Source organism: Dasypus novemcinctus, chromosome 18, assembly GCF_030445035.2.
Source record: "Dasypus novemcinctus isolate mDasNov1 chromosome 18, mDasNov1.1.hap2, whole genome shotgun sequence".
In the NCBI taxonomy this organism is placed as follows: Eukaryota; Metazoa; Chordata; class Mammalia; order Cingulata; family Dasypodidae; genus Dasypus; species Dasypus novemcinctus.
Window position 1 is genome coordinate 83168967 of NC_080690.1, and position 8802 is coordinate 83177768.

General features: G+C 37.5%; 1 long non-coding RNA gene across 1 annotated transcript; it reads right to left on the minus strand.

Moving 5' to 3' along the window:
* Positions 1-37: 37 nt before the first annotated feature.
* LOC139436891 (uncharacterized) lies at positions 38-8436 on the minus strand. Its single transcript, XR_011646411.1, has 2 exons — positions 8101-8436; positions 38-4925 (listed from the first exon to the last, which is right to left on the minus strand). It is a non-coding gene; the product is annotated as an uncharacterized lncRNA (long non-coding RNA).
* Positions 8437-8802: the final 366 nt, after the last annotated feature.

Below are 8802 nucleotides of genomic sequence, written 5' to 3' on the forward strand. Positions count from 1 at the left end.
TCAATAATTTGAGTATAGAAAGGCCAGGATTCAGGAATGATTTTGAGAAGGAAAAATGGTTTATTGATGGACGGCCAGACTCAGGAGCTTTCTGTTTCAATACCCAGCCAGGAACAAGATTTTTGAGTCCCTTTTATACAGAGTTTAGGAAAGGCCAAATGGTCCTTTTGTTTCAGTTCTCAATAGGCTTGAATTAGCATATATATCTTCCACATCTTAGGTAAGATTTTAGCATGGGCCTCAGACATTCTAGATAAGCTTTTAGCATATTTGGTTTGCATTTCCCCTGAATACTTAAATTTTTTAGACCTTGCATTGTTAAACTGTTTCCTGGGACTGGAGTCCTTGCCATGGTCACCAAGGGCAAGACTACAGCCTTTTTATCATCTCACACCCTCAAGTCACAGATAGTTTAGGTTATCTCTGAAGAGACAAAGAGCCTCCCACCCATAGCCCACATCATTTCCCCCCTTTGCCAAAGTTTAACTTGCTAAGCTTTGGCATAATTATTATTGGAGCTATGAGGTGGATGGCTGTTTGTTGTTTTGATTGATTATTTATCAATCTTTAGTGTAGCATCCAGGACTGTTTTTAGAAGTTTAGAAGTTTTTATTCTGGACAGCAGAATCCTGGGGCAGGGCACCCCTGCAGACATCCTGGGGCCACTGGTGCTCACATGGATTTCCAGTCAGGTTCCAGATCCATCTATTAATTTTGTTTTACGCTTAAAGAGTTTATACCTTTAATCTAAAAGGGATGCTGAAGGGAGATGATCTCTTTTCTGTAACTGCTTCCTGCTGGCCATGGGCTGTAGTCATTGCCTAACAAGGTGTAAACTTCTTATTTTAACTGGAGGAAGATGGATCCGGCATTCTGTACCAAGTTGGATGAAGTTTTCATATGGTTAATAAGATGTTCACTCTGAAAGAAACAAACTTAATTAAAAATTTGGAATACCCATTTTTAAAAGAGGACATTGGATTACAGAGGTAGACAAGGTTAGGTGCCTATAAAGATGGCACTCCTTAAAAGCTGGTGGGAACAGCATATATATATATATATATATATATATTCTTTTTTAAGTTATTTATCTTTGGAGAGAAATTGCAACAGACACTTAGCTTTGTCTGAAGACACATTCCAAGCTGTTAGATGATTGGCACTCATTCGCTCTGTCAGATGCTCCTGGTGAACTGGCACTCCTTGGGTAACTGACTTCATTCAGGATTAGAACACTAAGTTGGAAATTCTCTTAGTTTTCAGCTGTGGGAGTGATCAGAACTACAGAATAAAAGTTTTTTACACCTTGGTTTTAACTGTACAATTTCTAGCAATTTTGACTTGTTCAATAGGTGACTCACCATCAGCAAGCAAGCCTCACCAGAATATAGCAAGTTGACTGAGCCTGACTGAGACTGCCATCCCATTCTACAGACATGTTTATTAACTGTTTAGAAAATGAATTCACTAGGAATTTAACATGTCTAATATACTTTTGCACTTGATCCAAAACAGAAAAGATAACATTATAATTATTAGGCATACATTTAGCACAGGATAAGAGTACAGCACTTAATATTAATTAATGAATTATTACTTAATGCAAAGGATTTAGAGTTGCAATTAATAGTTTTAAGTTTCAGGTTTGTAATACTTTAAATGTTATCTCTCCATGAGAGCAGGCCATAATGCCAATTGTGTTTAAGTTTCACTTACAGTACCCTGGTATCATGGCTCCACTTAGCATGTTCTTCAACGCAGTGAGCAAGTTGCAGCATCCTTGATCTTAGAGAGATTTTCCAGTATTCTACTAGCCTGGTGCATAGTGCTCTCTGGCACTATGGAACAGTGCCAGTCTGGAGGCGATGTCCATTGTACACTTGGCTGTACCAACTCATTATTGGCTGCTGCAGGAGCTTGAAACTGCAACGTAGTTTCCATCAACTTCAGGAGCAGAACCAGAGGCTGATATAGCAAATATTTTTAATTGAGGGGTCAGTAACCAGCCTAGCCAATAACTCACATGGAGAGGCCACCTGTAATGTATTCAAGGCCTGGTTTGAATGCACAAGAGTTTGACAATGTTAAAGTTTATTCCTTGTTTTATATATATTTTAAACAATTTAATGCAACACATATATCAAATGACTGTTTACTTACACAATTTTACTATGAAGATGACAGTAGGTACTTTAGTAATAGAGGAAAAAATTATTTTTCATTGTTAAAATGAAAACAGAAGATTTCCAATAGAATCAAGATAACTTTTTATTACCATTTACTTAAATATGTACTTTGTGGTGGCCTTCAGACAGGTTTTATTATCACGAAGTTATTTTTGCTACCAATACCAATCTAAGTTTTTAGTTAACAATGACTTCTAGAACTAGAACTATTTAAACATTTTCAGTTTGGAAGATGTTTTACAAACCCTTTATAATTGACTATAACTACATTGACTAGCCACCTCATGTTTAAATAAACTTATTAAATTACAATTATAACCGAAGAAATTTACTGTATTTATTTAAGAGAGCATATCTACAATCTTTTTCCTTTAGCCTAATTTCACCAATGTGAACTTAAATATTTTTCATTACTCTAAAGATATCATACATATGTTAATTTAGTTTATAAATTAACTATGGGAGATTACACTCAAGTTAAATAAAATTGAAACCATTATAGTTTATGCAAGGAATATTCTCTTTTTTCCCTTACAGGAAGCTAAAAACTTCTTTTCCTTGTTAAGTTATGAAAATGAGTAACTTAAAAGCATACTGACTACCAGGTTTTAAAACACATTACACAATTACTTAATTTGTTTAATCATAATCCAGGAAAGATCTCTCCATAGTTTTTATGGACTTTTCTTTATTTACTGAAATTTGTTAATAGAGCCACTAATTACTTTTATTTTGTTGGAAAGAAATCTTCTGGAAGAAAATAAGGCTCACCAGATTGTGGAGAAGAAAAGAATTTATTCTCAATCTTGCAAGAAGGGGCGCAGGCCAGATATGGCTGGCACCCCGAACAAAGAAAAATGACACAATTTATACCCCTAATGCCTAGCATGCAAGCTCCTCCTCTGTTTCTCCATAGATTGGATACTTCAGAAGTTACAGCTTATCTGAGAAGACCTAACTTTCCCGTGCAAACGTTTGTGATTTAACTGCTTCCTCTATCACATTCTAACCATTTTAGTTTTTACCTGCCCCCCTTTGTTAAATAAGGAATAGAATTTAGTGCTGAAATGGCACTGGCCTAGATCCTTCTTGGGCATCCTTTCACTGCCCATAGGACTGGCCTAAGCTGGTCTCCTCCACTGCTGTCCAACCCAGGAGAGGGAGACTGAGGCAGCAGGCTGCCAGATTACACCAATCAACTTTTTTTTTCCTTTATGTGAAAACTAACCTACTCTTTGTTTTTTTTTTTTTAATATTTTATGGCTGACAAAAGGCTTAAACTGGGAAATTACAGGGCAAACTGATTCTTAATTCCCTAGCCTAGTAGATAGGTTTAATCTGCCACACCTAGTCTTGCCTTTAAAGCTCTTGTAAAGAGGAGGCCCTTTCCCTATTGTTTCTATAATCAGATTTCTATATGACTTTTTCATCCTGCTTAGTTTAATTTGGGCTTTAAGAATATTTACATATATAACTGCATATTTAATTTTTAACAATTTGAATAGAGCTCTTTTAAGAATTTTCATTTGCTAATTTGATATTATTCTGATGTACGAAGAAATACACTGAGCAAATGGGCAGACGCAAAGAGTTAGACACAGAAACACAATTCATTGATATTACTTATAATTTGCATTATTTTATATACTGTTTAGCCTAATTTGGGGCCCAGAAATATATATTACTTATATAACTGCATATTTAACCTCAATAATTTGAGTAAATAGGCAGACATGTATAGTTTGACAGAAAAACATAACTTTAGTTACTTTAAACTTCTAATTTTTACAAAACAAGTGTGACTGCAAAACATTTAAAGACTCCTGAAACTTTTCTTAATTTGCACTATGACTGTGCAGTTTCACATTATGACCATGCAGTTTTACACAAGAATTTTCTTTCTTTTTTTTTGAAATCACAATCGTTAAATTTATTTGGAAGGGTAAGTGGTCCTGAATAGCCAGAAACATCATAAAAAGGAAAAGTGAACCCTCATCTTCAGACTTTAAATCATATTACCTAGCTATAGTGGTAAAAACAGCATGGTACTAGCCTAAAGACAGGCAAAATAGACCAATGGAACCAAATTTATGGTTCGGAAACAATTTATGGTCAAGTGATTTTTTTTTCCAAATTCTCAATTTATTCATTTTTTAAAAAGATATTACATTAAAATATATATATATGAGGTCCCCATTCACCCCCACCACCCCCACCCCACCACTCCCACCACAGTACACTCTCCCCCATCATCATATCACATCCATTGCGTCTGGTGAGTACATCTCCGGGCATCGCTGCAACCCATGTCCCGTGTTCCACACCATAGCCTGCACCTTCCCACATTCCATCCAGTGGGCCATGGAAGGACATACAACATCTGGCAATTGTCCCTGGGGCACCACCCAGGACAACTCCAAGTCCCAAGAATGCCTCTACATCTCTTCTCTTCCTCCCATTCCCCACACCCAGCAGCCACCATGGCCACTTTTTACACATCAATGCCACATTTTCTCAATTATTAACCACAATAGTTCATGAATAGAATATCATTAAGTCCACTCTGATCCTTACTGTATTCCTCCTTCCTGTGGATCTTGGCTTGGTTGAGTCCATTCCACATCTATGTCAAGAGGGGGTTTAGATTCCACATGGATATTGGATGCAATCCCCTGCTTTCAGTTGTAGGCACTCTAGGCTCCATGGTGTGGTGGTTGACATTCTTCAACTCCATATTAGCTGAGGGGAGTAAGTCCAATAAATCAGTGTGTAGGAGCTGAAGTCTGTTGAGGCTCAGGGCGTGGCTATCATATTGTCAGTCTAGAGATTCAAATTCTCTAGATATATCTTAAGCCCCAGCACCAACTACAATTCCAGTAAAGTAGCATGAAAGTCTTGTGAAAAGAGATCCCATCTGAGTCCAGCTCCATCACACAGAAACACCAGCACCAAAGAAGAGCCAACTGGCATGGCAGTGAACCCCATCTGTCATGACCATAGAAACTGTGGGTCTCTTTAGCCCTCAAAAGGACCAATATCTGGGGTTGTATCTACTTTCTCTGTCTCTGAGACTCCGCTCAGGTGTGCATAAGGGCAATCCTTCTGACAACCTCCAGACTCTTTATTTAGAAACTCATAGCCATATGAACTCATTTGTCTTTTCCATTTCCCCCTTACTTTAGGTCAAACAGCATTTTTAACTCCTGTTATTATATGTAGACAGGGATATTCTGCTGGTCCGCATTGAACCTTTAATTTGTCATTTTCTAGTTATGTTATCAGCTGGTACTTGGTAGTGATCCCTCGGTGTTGATTGTAACCAAAATGTTCTCAATGCCTTAGCACCATTTTGTTTCAGAACTTTATATTTTACTTTGAAATTAGCAGAATTTTGGATAAGCAACAGGATTAATTTTATATATATTTACTGAGGCTATTTGAAGCCTCAGGGAGACAGGCTGGTTTCTCTCATGAATTGCCACTCTTAGGAACACTGACCATCAAGGCAGGAGACTTCTCCCCCTCATCCCCCCCCTTTTTTTTTTTTTTTTGGAGATAATAAAACTCCAGTGGTCATTTAACCTTATTCCATCAGGCAGCAATTTATTTAGTTTACACCTGAATTCATGAGAGAATGGGTTACTAATACCAGGACAGGAGACAGTTATGTCCCAGCTCTTCTCTGGCCTGTAGGGGCAGAAGCTATTATGAAAAAACATAGGCAAAGGCAAGGGGTGAGGTTAGGCTTGAAGTAACCATAAACAAAGGAAAGGTTAGTATAGAATTTACACTTAAATAATAGTTTAAGGCTAAATTCACTCAGCTATAATTTGATTTATTATCTTTCCACTGTTTATAAATATAAATGCATTTATAAAAGATTTTAACTCAGTTACAGTTTTTATTAATTTTATTAGTTTACTAATTAATTGTTAATTTTATAACACCTTTAAACACCTTTTATTTGACTTATAACATATTAAATGAACTTAACCATTACTTTAATTTTTAAAAGAATAAATCTCTTGCAGTTAGTTTGAAATAAAAAGCTACTTTTCAGGAATTGATTTCTAGAACATAATGTTCTTTTAAAAGAGGTAAGACTCCTTCAAACACTGAGGAAATGATGAGGTTAAAGCACAAGAAGCTATTTTGATAACAGATTTTCTTTGTATACTGATCTTACTCAATTTTAATCATAAAATTTTCCTTCCACAAACCTTCTACACTTTGAGTATTCATTCAGGTTTTGTCCCACACTCTACTCTTTCCAATAATCAATCATTTTATCTTAGGACAAAATCATCTTCTGTTTCCTTAAGAATAAAAACACATTCCATATATCCCACATACTAAGTTACCAGGCAAACTTCTTACAACATATAATTGCCAATAATATTAAACAAGCTTGTTAAAATAATGAACTTTTCTTCACTATAAATACTTAGTAGCATGTAATACCAGAAAGAGTTTTTTTGGAAGCATGTTGGCAGGGAAGGCTGGCTGCTGACAAATTTTCTTGTTATAAAATTACTTTTTATTATTATTATTATCAATTCAGTTTTTGTTTAATAATGACTTTCTGCAATTAGCCATTTAAATACCTTAATTTAAACAATGCTTTGTAAAACTTTTATAATTATTTATACCTTTAAGACAAATTTTACCTTCACAGAACACATTCTCTTACTTAAAGTTACTACAATACCTTCTAAGAACTGGGCAGAATGAAAACGTATTTTGGCTTTGACACCCTATGGAGGGAACTTTACTGCATTTATTCTGATTCTGCTTTTCACCCCCTTCACTTCCTCCCCTTCCAGGCAGTCGGGTACACAACAATCAAACAGGAATGTGGCTTATGAATAGAAGGTGTGGACTCACTGGAAAGGGGCAAGCTGCTCCCCCCTTTCCAGCTTTCAGCCAAAATGGGCAGACAGAACCTACTCAAATTTGGCAACTCTCCCAGGGACCCAGCCAACCTGACTGGGGCATCCCCAACAAATTTGGGTGCATGGCGCAGACACAGATGGCCTCCAAGCCCCAGCAAAGGGGCAGACCAGAGACAAGACAGCAGAGCATGCACAAACATCTAGACTCCACAAACATCCAGACTCCTCAGTTTTGCCCCATAATCATTTCACCCCCTTGCCAATGGCAAGGGAGAGCTCCAGCTCATCTGAATTCTTCTTTACATAACCACACAACTCCAACACTAGCATTGAACTGACACAGACAGAAGCACAAAGGCCACTAAACTGAACCACAAGTTCTATATATATATTTTCAGCATGGATGCCCCCAGAGCCATCACAAAACTTAGAACACTTAACATTTGGTATGAAGTGAATTCATTCACAATTTAGTACCTTAACAAAAGATTTCAGCTAGACTTTTACCACTGTTTAATTTTACACCCAGACCAAGCTCCACTAGAAAAGCCAATCCATTTTCCTGTAACCAAGTTTTTTTTTTAATCTAGACTGATTTCCAGGACATTAGGACTTGAATCTATAAACAGCCCTTTTTATTAAAATCAAGCCTCCACTCCTTTAGTGGATATAAGACCAGTACCAGATTCTAACATGCAGTTAGACAAACCTGAAACACCAGGGCTTTTTCCCAGGTTTTCTCCAGGACATTAGGACTCAAACCTATAAACAGTCCTTCCTACTAAAATCAAGACTCCACTCCTTCAGTGGATGTGAGACAAGTGCCAGCTTTTAACATGCAGTTAGACAAACCTAAAACACCAGGGCTTTTCCCCAGTTTTTCTCCTTTTCCCAGGCCTAGAGAGAATGGCTTCCCCCCAATTTTCTGGGGCTACTAGGGTTCTCTCGGGAGGTGATCAGCCTCCCCTTCCTAGCAATTAAAGCTAGGGATTTCCAGACTGTGCTCACGTGGGGAGTCTTACCTTCTTCCATGTTCGGTGTTCTTTTTCGTCCCCACAATCTTTCTCTTCAGACCTTCCATTGCCCTCGATTTTTATTGGGAAGATTCTGGTGGAGCCCACATCTTTTCTGGATTAAATTTAATCCAGGGGTGCCCAAATTTGGGGTTCACCCGAGTCCTCCCGGCTTCCTCAGGGATTTGGAAGGAGCAGCAAAGTGCTACTGTCTCTGGGCTTCATTTGCTGTCCTCTCAGAGTCGCCAAAAATGTTGTGAAATTTGAGAGAGGTTCAATTATTTGAGTATAGAGAGGTCAGGACTCAGAAATGATTTTGAGAAGGAAAAATGGTTTATTGATGGACTGCTGGACTCAGAAAATTTCTGTTTCAATCCCCAGCCCTGAACAAGATTTTTGAGTCCCTTTTATACAGAGAGGAAAGGCCAAATGGTCCTTCTGTTTCAGTTCTCAATAGGCTTGAATTAGCATATATATCTTTCACATTTTAGGTAAGTTTTTAGCATGGACCTCAGGCATTCTAGATAAGCTTTTAGCATATTTGGTTTGCATTTTCCCTGAATACTTAAAGTTTATAGACCTTGCATTGTTAAACTGTTTCCTGGGACTGGAGTCCTTGCCATGGTCACCAAGGGCAGGACTGCAGCCTTTTATCATCCCACACCCACAAGTCACAGATAGTTTAGGTTATCTCTGAAGAGACAAAGAGCC